Below are 12,034 nucleotides of genomic sequence, written 5' to 3' on the forward strand. Positions count from 1 at the left end.
ATGACCTAAGTAATTTCTGTAAAGTTAGGTCCCTGGAACCAGTCACTACCAATAATTATGTTCTGTTTAGGACTTGGACCGTTTGTTCAAAGTTTGATGACTGGTGGACTGATTTGATATGGAAACAATCAAACGAAGGGAGTATGGGGGTTTTGTTTGTTTATTTTTGTTTGTTTGTTTCAATCTCCTGGTTAAAGTTTTTCTTGCAAAGAGGAAGCCTTTTCTGATTGCCAAAAGTGCATAATACCCAGAGGTATGTACTCTCATGATATTGTATATTGCTTCCTTCATGGCATTTATTATACTTCATCCTAATTCTATCTGTATCATTCTTCTCTTAAAGACTAATCTCCTTGAGGGCCTGGGCTGGGTGATTTTTGTTTATCTGAGTTTATTTCTTCTCTTATTACAGTGCATGGCACCTAGTACAAGGACAATAAATATTTATTGAATGAACAATTAAACGAATTAATGAATTGCTTGTTTCCAGATCCATCTTAATTAATTTAGATGAAATTCAAGCTCACTCTCTTGGAGGAAAAATGGAAATACTAGTGTATTCCCCAAATATGCCGTGAAAGCATTTGTCTCCTCAGATTATCCACATAAAAGCTGCTAATACATTATAGTATTATTATATCATACTATATTATTTCTCCAATCTTAGTGCTTTCCTATACTTTCTAAAACCTAATTCACTATTTTCTACTTTTCCTTACAATTCCACTTAAATATATATATATATAGAATAGAAAACAATGGCCTTAGGAAAAAAAGTTCCACATAGTTAAAAACAAATTATCTTTAAAATTCCAATTTTAAGTATGTGAAACTAAAACCTTCAAAGGGATAAAAAGAAGGTTCCTCCTTTTATATAGCTATTTCCAATTATATATTTTTTAACTGGTATATAGTACTTAAGATCAGCTGAAGATAACAGTAGAGACATTTATATCTCATTTTATTTTATAACATAGCCTTTCATTTATGCTACCTTTGTATTATTAAAGTTGTATGTTGGGTTTTACTGTCTAAAATCTTTAAAATATATATATATATACATATATATATGTCTTGTCTCTATGAGTTTTAAAATAAATCCAGTATTCAAAAAAATTACAATTTACTTTCACCTACAAATATCATTAAATATTCTGTTACTTTCCATATAAACTCCTATCCATTATGGCCTAGATTGTGAGTGAACTTTTCTTGTATATAGCTGTGTAGAAGTATGAAGGTATTAAAATTGTACCTATAACTTCCTTCTTTAAAATTGACATAAGTCTTTGATTGCTATATTCAAGTGCAGTACCCCCAAACATTATTATGTTAAGTCAGCAACATATTATAAATGTATCATGAAGGTCTACATTTGATATGGTGGGATGCAAGTAATACAGATCACCTTACTGCTAAAGTCTTAGGATGGACACTTCGTCCACAATGCCTATGAAATGTCCTGAAAATTAATACAAAACTTTGTATTCATGTAAGCATGTGCATTTTTTCTGTGTGACTCTTCAAAACTGTTATCAGATTCTCAGAGGCTATGAACACCCATAGTATGGACTAATGTTTTAATGTAAAAGATGACATATATAATAGAACAGTCAACCAAACAGGCAAACAAACATTTGTAACTAATATGTGACAAACATCTCTATCCCATTTGATAAAGTTATCCATTGCCAGTTTCTATAGAGTATTATGTAGATCTTGAGTCTCCTTTGAAAGTACTCAGCCTGACTTTTATCAATTTATTAAATGGCAACTAGATTGGTACACAAAAATTTGGGGTGGTAATAAAATGAATAATTTGTAAGAGTTCAACCTGTTTCTCTTTCTATAATTATTTTTGGTAAAAGATTGAACCAATTTTAACTATTGGAAGAGGGTAATGATGTGAATTACTGCTTTAAATTCTGAAGGCTTGTGGATATACATCTAGTTGAAATAGTTCAATTCTGAGACTATAGAAGCTATTGATTATCTTTGCATTAATGCATTTGTCTGTCCTATATATTTAGGATAGGTGAGAAAAATTGATTTGATGCTCTCTAATCATGCCTTTCCTCATTTGTATTAAAACAACACTTCTACGAAAATTTACCTGTTTGCTAATCTGTTATTATTGTCTAGTTGTAGATTTTTATCTCTATTATTAAGACATCCCAATACTGTGTCTATTGTTTTAATGGTTACTACACTAAAAATGACATAAGCTGGGGTACCTTAACAGAATCTATTTGAATAAGTATTTCATAATTGATAACTACTTTCAGAATAAGTGTTTATTTTTCTTGGCCATATAGTTAATGCAGATTTAGTTGTTCCAATGTGATTACTTGAAAGAAAATAACATTTAAGCAATATGTGTATCTTATCCAAATAATTTCTATACATGAAATTGGAAAGTCAGCTATTATAGTAAATATTATAAATTATTAATTGAATATTTTTGTGATTGTCCATGACCAAGTTAGACATTGAAGAAAGTAGATCCACACTTAAGAGTCTCCAAGATCCCACATTAATTTAAACTATAATACGAAATACTAGCTCTCCAATATCAGCTTTTGCATCATTTGAAAGTCCAATAGTTTATAATAAGTAGAAAGAATATATTTTAAGGGCTTGGAATCCAAGTAATGAATTTAATAAATACTTTTAGGCTTATTTGCAAATAACTAATGATGCATGAAGCATTCTTTTATTTGTTAGACCTTGAATTCTGGAGCAAGTTCTCAGAGTAATTACAGAGGTACTATTTTATACCAGACTCCAAAAAGCCAAGATTGTTTTTTGTGTGAATATTCTATAAACGTTATACAAAGTACTAAGTATTAGAAGGAAGATTCCCTTTATTGCATTCATGTACATGTGTGTATTTTCAAAGTTTCTGAAAAAAAATACTGAGTGATAGTTTTTTTTTCAGCATCTAATAGTAATGATTAGCAAGGTCAATTTATGCATAACCAATAGGGCTCAAAATTAAACACATCGTTACACTTGCTGCCAAGTGCCTATCGTATGATAAGTATATTGTCTTAATTATTTTTCTTTTCTTTTTTTTTTTAACTAAATTAACAGAAGTTAACTTTCTCTCAATTCTGGAGGCTAGAAGTCTGAGATCTAGATGTCAGCTTGGTTTTTTCTTCTGAGGCCTCTCTCTGCAGCTTATTGGTGGTCGTCTTCTCACTGTGTCACATGGACTTTTCTCTGTATGCATGTGCATCTGAGTCCAAATTTCCTCTTCTTGTAAGGACACCAGACCTTACAAGGTCCACCCTAAAGACCTCATTTTAACTGAATTACCTTTCAGGTCCACCCTAAAGACCTCATTCTAACTGAATTACCTTTTTAAAATGTCTATTTCCAAGTAGAGTCACATTCTGAGGCATTGGGACTAAGACTTCAATGTATGAATTTGGCGGGAACACAATTCAGCACATAACAGTGGTGATCTGCCTTCAACTATATATAGTAAACAAAATGAAAGTAATGTGCATGTAATGATTTTTTTAAATTCATTAAGCCACAGAGACATATGTGATTTTTATGTCAATAGTAATAATGATGATAATAATAATCTTTATTATAATAATAGCAATTATCCTTTATTAATAGTTAATCTCATTTAAATCTTCAGAAAAATATGTTTACAGTTAGGTATTATTTCGCTCATTTTATAGATAAGGAAACTGAGACTTAAAAATGTTAAATAATTTTCTCGTGGTTACATGACCAGAAAATGGAAGGGTCAAGATTTTATTCCATTTCCTTGAAGAACCACTTGATAAAATTTATTTTCGTTGTTTTATTTTGATATATGTGTATATTGTAAAATGATTACCACAATAATGTTAGTTAACACATCCATCACCTCACAGAGTTACCTTGCGTGTGTGTGTGTGTGTGTGTGTGTGTGTGGTGAGAGCATTTAAGAACTACTCTCAGCAAATTTCATGTGTACAGTATGGTACTGTTAATTATAGTCTTCATGCTATACTTTAGATCCTTAAAAATTATTCTTCTTTTAATGGAAAGTTTGAAATCACTTTGATCAACACCTCCCCATTTCCCTCACCCCCAGCCCCTGACAACCACCAATCTACTCTGTTTCTATGAGTTCAATTTTTAAATTCTACATATAAATGAGATCATACAGTATCTGTCTTTCTCTGTCTGCATTGTCTTGTTTCAAGAGTAATACGGGATTACAACCAATTTGGAAAGCTGTTTGACAATACGTGTACATAAGTTGAACATGATCATAACCTATGATGAGGCCATCCCATGCCTCTTTTATAGCCCATAGAAGCTCTCATACATATTCACAACAAGGGACCTACACAATAGTATATTGTTTGTAATAGTGGGGAAATAGCCACAGATTAAATATCCTTTAACAGGGAAATGGATACATTATACTGTGGTGTAAATGAAGCACTATAAAGCAATTAAAATTAAGGAAATCAGGTATATATCAATATAGATATATGCCAAGAATATAATGTAAGCAAAATAAACAAGTGGCAGAATAATACCTTCAATAAATTATCATTTATACATTTAAAACATGAAAAATAATGTTTTACATTATTTATGGGTATACACGTAGTGATAAACCTGCATGAAAAAATAAACACCAAATTAGAGATAATGACTATCTGAAGAAAGGAATAGAATAGGAAGAGGAACATTGGCTACTTCAATTATTTATCTAATGGGGCAAATTCGGCAAAATGTTAAATATTGATAAATCTGGTTGTAAGGACTTGAGTCTTCATTATATTACTTTTTGGTATTGTTCTGACCATCTATTGCTGTATAATAAACCATTACAAAACTCGCTGTCTTGAAACAACAATTTATGATGATCTCTCAGTGTTCATGGTTTGACCAGGCTCATCTGGTGGTTCTCCGTGGAGGTGCCTCACCCTGTTGCAGTTAGATGGCAACTGGGACTGTGGTTCTCTGAAGGTTTGACCAAGCTGTCTATGAAGATAGCTTAATGCTTCACGTGACTGACACAATAGCTAGGATATCTGGAACAGTTGGAGGGTTGACTAGATCTCTCTCAATCTCTGTCTTTTGCCTCCTTACTTAGTTAGCTTGGATTTCCTCACAACAGGTTGGTCTCAGGATAGTCAGACTTAGCTGCAAAACTTCTTAAGAACAAGCCTTAGAAGTTAGAGTGTCACCACTATTGCATTCTATTGGTCAAATCAAATTATAGGACCAAACCACATCCATAAAAAGAGGATACACATGGGAGGCATGGTTCATTGGGTGGCTATCTTTGAAGGCTAGTTATCACATATACTTTTCTCTGTGCCTGAAATATTTCATAGAAAAATTGAATAGCATTTTATAGGAGTGGTGTGAATGTTAATTTTATGTGTTAACTGGCTTGGCTATGGTATCTAGATATGTGGTCAAAAATTATTCTATATGTTTCTGTTAAAGTACTTGTTAGATGAAGTTAACATTTAAATCAGAAGTCTTTAAGTAAAGATTACTTTCCCTAATGTGGGTGGGCCTCATCCAATCAGTTGAAGGCCTTAAGGAAAAAGACTGACCTACCCAGAGGAAGAGGGAATTCTACCAGCAGAACTTCAGATTTAACCTGTAACTCTTCCCTGGGTTGCCAGCTTGCCAACCTATTCTATAGATTTTGAATTTGCCAGCCTCCATTATTGTGTGAGCCAATTTCTTAAAATCTCTTTCTCTCTCTCTCTCTCTCTCTCTCTCTCAATCCCTATTGGTTCTGTTTATCTGCAGAGTCCTAATCTGACACAAGTGGTATGGGGATATAAGACTAAATGTTTATTGAATCTTTTGGGTATGAGAAAAAATTAATGCTGTGTCCATTCAACAAGCAATTATTTTCTTACCTTTCAAATGCAATTAAATCCTTCCCCAAATAAGTGGTATAAAATTATTATAGAATCCTGAATGTTATCTTGTAATAACTTATTGCCATTGTTGTTCTTAGGATAGGCAGCTTTTTGTGACACAGGTAAGGACTCACTTATGATATGTGAGCATGTATAAATGTTAAACATACATGAGCCATAATTGAGGTTCTAAATGGATCACTATATTTTAATTTTGTCTTTAAAAAATTTTTATTGGAGTATAGTTGATTTACAATGTTGTGTTTTGATTTTTTAATCAGCCAAATAATATATGTTCATTATAGAAATTTCGGAGAATATATAACACTAGCAAAAAAAGATATGTACAGTACAATTATTCAAATAAAACGCTTTTTAACTTTCTTTAAGGAGAAAAGGGCTTAAGCCTTTGAAGAAATATCTCTATTTGCTTTGCAAACTTTAAGAAAAACAGTATGTAGTGAAAATATTTGGCAATTAAATAAGCCCAGGTAGTAAAGGTGTGGAATACATTGTGTATTTTATGCAATTTTATTGTAGCTATTCGCATTATTTTTATCATTTTTTTACTTGTGATATGAAGAGACTCCTACTTCAAATATATTCCTAACCAGAAGAAAAATTAAATTAGCCTAAAGATGTATTTATTTTCACTAATCATTATAGACACAAATATTTTGCCCTTTCAAATTGTTTAAATAACAAAAACTTTTGAAGAAAAACATAATGTCAGGTAGTTGTATGTCTTTTTCAGTATTTTTTTAAATCCTCAATACGGAATCTAACACACAAATCAGGTTCACACAAAGTAAATAATCGAAGTATCACAGGTATATACTGGCTGACCATCAAACCAACACAGCATTTGGAACTAAATTTTCCAAACAAGCACAGGAACACATAACATGACACAGTGGTAATATATTTGGTCCTCAGAAGACTACGAAGCTACACTGCTCTTCATTACCATCTGGTGGCTACTGCATGGAGTGGCATTAACCATAATTTTAAAAGAAAGTTAGAGGAACTGAATATAGTACTTAAGAATAGGGAGAACCTCAGTGTTATTGATAAGTATTAAAAATCCACGAGGATAAAGGCCAAAGAAGGATTTGGAACTTTCCTTACAATAAAAAAAATATACCATAAAAAGTTATTTATTGGAAACAATCTACAATGGACAAAAGTTGAACGTTTGACAAATATGATTTATGAGTAGCATAAGATCTCCAAATCACATATTTGTTTTGCAAAAGAAAAAGACAATGCAATTTTTTTTCTTTTAGTGATAAATTAGATGGAATTATTTTTCCAGATTTACTAAATATTTTGGTCATCCATGTATCTTCACATGCCATTTGCCAAAGAAATACCCTTTTCCATTTTATCTGCCTGGTAAATACTTATATATCTTTAAAATTTTAACTTAAATGCCACCTAACTTGCGAAGTCTACCTGTGCCATCCTAGCTGAAGATTCACTTATCCATCCCTACAGACTGTTGCTCATCTGCTAATCATTTGCATAATGGTTTTTATTCATGACTGCTTGAGTTTCTCAAGAGAGGGGATGGTACCCTACTTATCATTGTAAGACCCAAGTTCTGAGCATTTAATATGTATTTATGTAAGGAATGAGTCCAAGAAGTTCATTGTTCTTTAGCAAATTTAAACCAATGGAAACCTCTCACATTTCAGGCTTACCAGACAGTTGCAACAAGGACAGAGGGAGATTTTGGAGACTGTAAATGCCCACGTTGACATTTTAAATTTCCCACTTTCATCACGGAATCACAAAGCCAAACTAGAACCAGAAAATCACCTAGTTGTGCCACAAAATTTTAAGTATGAGACTGAGGCTCAGAGAGAATATTTGACTTTCCCAAATTTCTACAACTAATAACTACTAGAATAAGTATTTGAACCCCTATCATCTGACACTCATCAGTGAGTTTTTTATTCTACTGGTTTAATCCCTGACTTCTGTTAGGAGAATTCTCAGTTCTAGAGAACTGGACTTTAAAAATTAAATGCCCCTTTAGGGATCTGAATTCTGTACTTGGCCCATGACCTAGACTACACATACTTATAGGCAATTTAGGAAAACATTAATTATGTTATAGGACAATATGATAATTCAGTTGAACCTTGAACAACATAGTGTGAACTGAACAGATCCACTTATATGCAGGGTTTTTTTCAGTAAATACGTTCTGTAGTACTACAAGATCCGCCTTTGGTTGAACCTGCAGTTATGGAACTGTCATATACGAGGGCTGACTATAAAGTGATAAATAAATTTTCCACTGCGTGGGGGGAGTCCATGCCCCTAAACCTCTCCACCCAATCCCGTTGTTCAAGGGTCAACTGTATATTTAAATTTTTTAAAGTGCTTGATTTTGTGCCAACAGTTCTGGGAATTTACCCTAAGAAAATAGTAAGGTATGCATGTCAAGATTATGAGCACAATGAGCTCATAATTTCTGGCATCTTTGACTATTTAGGGGTATATAATTTAGGGCTGAGTAGGAGGTTTTTGAGATGCTCCAAGCATACCTTGTTTTTTAATCAAAACCATGTGATACCACTATAAAAATAGATGACACAGTCTCTTGGAATGTGTTTGTTTTTGTTTTTGTTTTTTGCCTCTCACTGTTGTGGCCTCTCCCGTTGCGGAGCACAGGCTCCGGACGCGCAGGCTCAGCAGCCATGGCTCACGGGCGCAGCCGCTCCGCGGCATGTGGGATCTTCCCGGACCGGGGCACGAACCCGCGTCCCCTGCATCGGCAGGCGAACTCTCAACCACTGCGCCACCAGGGAAGCCCTGGAATGTGTGTTTAATAAGATATGCTGCTTAAAATCCAGAACTAGTTTTCTTCTGTGAATATGTATTTGATGCCATATCATCCAGTTTTTTTCAGCTTTAGAAATTATACTTCAGGGAAAAAAAGGTTTTGGCATTTTCAGGCTTAACATTTATAGTTTCCATAATTTTGCATTTCCCACGGAGTCTGGCATGTAGTTATTTGTAATTTCTGCTAAGGCATAAATATAAATAGTGGATGCTGAGAGGCCAGGAAGCAGGTAGAGCCAGTCCCTTGGCTAGTCCAAGCCAAGGGCAGTCCTGGGCTGAGGCCAAACACCACCTGGCTTCTTGGTTCCAGAGGTTAATGTCCCACAGCCAGAAACTCTCCCCAACTGATTAAAAGAAAAAAAAAAAAGTGGTTCTTGGTGAAGAATAACCATCCAGTAAAATTTTGAATCTGGTGAATGCTGAAAACATAGCCAATGTGATTTGAGTACAGTCTCTGGAAAGGAACCCTTTGATACTAAAAGAAAGAGGAATTCAAGTGAAAGCAGTGAAGCAGTGCAAACATTCAGTACTCATAAAGTAGAGACTATCAGTGATCTATCTTAACTTACAGTCAGCTTTTTAAAAGGCTTTCTGAAGATACAAGGACTAAAAATGCCTTTTTTTTTTTCTGTCACAGAGAACATTGCTTCTCCCTCTGCAAATTCTCTAAAATTAGGAACCAATGACTCTGAGATGCCTATCAAATCTCCTTACCTAAATCTTAAGGTAGGCGAGCTGCAGCATATGGAGCTCAGTTAAGCAATGTCTTCATTTAATTTGCCCTCTACTCAACTTATTTACAGCCAACTCTCAGCATTTTAGCCCTTTCTAAGAGTATAAAGATTCTCTTCTTTCCTTTCTTCTTGCTCTTTTTTAAAAAATTTATTTGAAACTTTTAAGTATCTGATTTGGGGAAATGTTGATACGTTTTTTCAAGTCATCTAATGAAGAAGCAATGATTTCTTTTTGTTTTCTCCTTGCTTGCTACAATCAAACTATTTTTCTTTGAAATGGAATCCTTTCAACTGAGTTGTTTACAACAAAATTATAATAAAAGGTGTGTTATTGCTATTCCCTTCCATATCAAATAATGACAATACATTTTGATTTTGGGTTAGGATTGGCTTCCAGAAATTTCATAAGTCTTGCTAACCCTCACAAACAGCCCCCTCATTATATTATACTGAAAGAGTCTGGCTCTTGGAAAAGATATTTAACATAGTATAATTTATTTCATTATTCCAGAGTGTATAACCCCACAAAGGTTGCAGTAAAAATGTATAAAAATTACCTTGTAATAATCATAAAGATAGAACTCTGTACTTTTATGGGTCTGGTACATCTACCACCTCTATACTTTGTCTTACATCGTGAATACAAAATGACTCCAAAATCAAATTGCTTCACTTGGTTTTGATTACAGTGACTTTAATTATGATAAAGAATGTGTCCTCTAGGCAAACTGCTTCTAAAATAAGGCATTGTAAAGGCTAAGCATTGAAAAGTATTATATCTGTGTTTTGCATAAGGTTCTATAATTAACATGCTGTTTTCAACATATTTGACTTTGCTTGTAACACAAAATATTGCAATATGTGAATCCAAGCAGAAACATAGAATAGGTGGGACAAATAGAAAAGGTAGTAAGATGATGGATTTAAACCCAATATTCCAATATTTACATTAAATTTAAAAGTAAATATTGCAATTAAAAGACAAAGGTTGCCAGACTGAATAGCAAAAATAAAGCTTAAGTGTATGTCACTTAAAAAAGACTAACTTTAAAAGTAAGAACACAGGGCTCCCCTGGTGGCGCAGCGGTTAAGAATCCACCTGCCAGTGCAGGGGACGTGGGTTTGAGCCCTGGTCCAGGAAGATCCCACATGCCGTGGAGCAACTAAGCCCGTGTGCCACAACTACTGAGCCTGCGCTCTAGAGCCCGCGAGCCACAACTACTGAGCCCACACGCCACAACTACTGAAGTCCGCATGCCTATAGCCTGTGCTCTGCAACAAGAGGAGACAGTGCAATGAGAAGCCCGTGCACCACAATGAAGAGTAGCCCCTGCTCACCGCAGCTAGAGAAGGCCTGTGCACGGCAATGAAGACCCAACACAGCCAAAAATAAATAAATAAAATAAATTAATTAAAAAAAATTTTTTTAAAAAGAACACAAATAATTTTTAGGTAAAGTATACCCCCATATTTTCACATGTCATAGTATCAGATAAAGGAAACAATCTCCAAGGATCATTAGAGAAAAAGGTGGATGCTTCATATTGAAAAAGACATATATACACCAGAATGATATAATAATTCTGAATTTGTTTGCACTTCAATTTATAGCCTTAAAAAACACTATAGGATTGACAAAACTAAGATCCAATTATAGTGGGAGTTTTTAACATACTTCTCTTGAAAAATAATGGAACAAACAGACAACATACGTAGTAAACATATAGATGATTTTAACAGCACAGTTAACAAACTGGACCTTATAAACTGCTCCACCTAACAACTGCAAAGTATGTATTCTTTTCAAATGACATGGGACATTGCCCCAAGTGACCACATGCTGGGGTTTAAAGCAAATCAAAACAAATGTCAAGGGACTGAAATCATACCAACTGTACTCTTTGACCGTTGTGAAGTTACGCTAGAAGTTAATAACGAATAGATAACAAGAAACTCCTTCTAGAGAAAGGAGAAAAATTGAGGGAGATGGAACAAGAAGCCAGAGAGATGGGCAGGATCCAGGTCATGGGAAGACTTAAGCTGTCCTAAGGTATTCATATCCTAACAGCACTGGGAAAGCATTAAAGGAATTTATCTCAGGATTGATATAATCATATTTGCATTTTGAAAAGGTCATTCTGGTTGTGACTATGGTGATGGGAGGTGAGGAGAGTTAGCCTGGGTGAAGAATGGTGTGGAGCAAGGAAGCTCTAGAGGCAAGGAGGCCAATTAGGGGGTGCTTGCAATATTATAGATGAGGCTTGTTTTCTGAACTAGAACAGTGGAATGGGAATTGAGGCTGGAAATAAGTGGAAAGATTAGAGAAATATTAGGTGGCAGGACAGGCCCTGTTAGCATTTGTTGGTGACAAGAAATGACTCCCAGATTCTTGTCTTGGTTAATGCTGGGGTGTGCTGCTTAATACAGAACACGGGAGGTGGGAGGGCAGGAAACTGGAGATAACAACTACAAGACATCCAAGGGGATCCAATCATCACTTAAGTTCAGAACAGTGTTCTGAACCTAAAATATACGTTGGAGATT

The sequence above is a fragment of the Globicephala melas genome, chromosome 5, assembly GCF_963455315.2.
Source record: "Globicephala melas chromosome 5, mGloMel1.2, whole genome shotgun sequence".
Classification (NCBI taxonomy): domain Eukaryota; kingdom Metazoa; phylum Chordata; class Mammalia; order Artiodactyla; family Delphinidae; genus Globicephala; species Globicephala melas.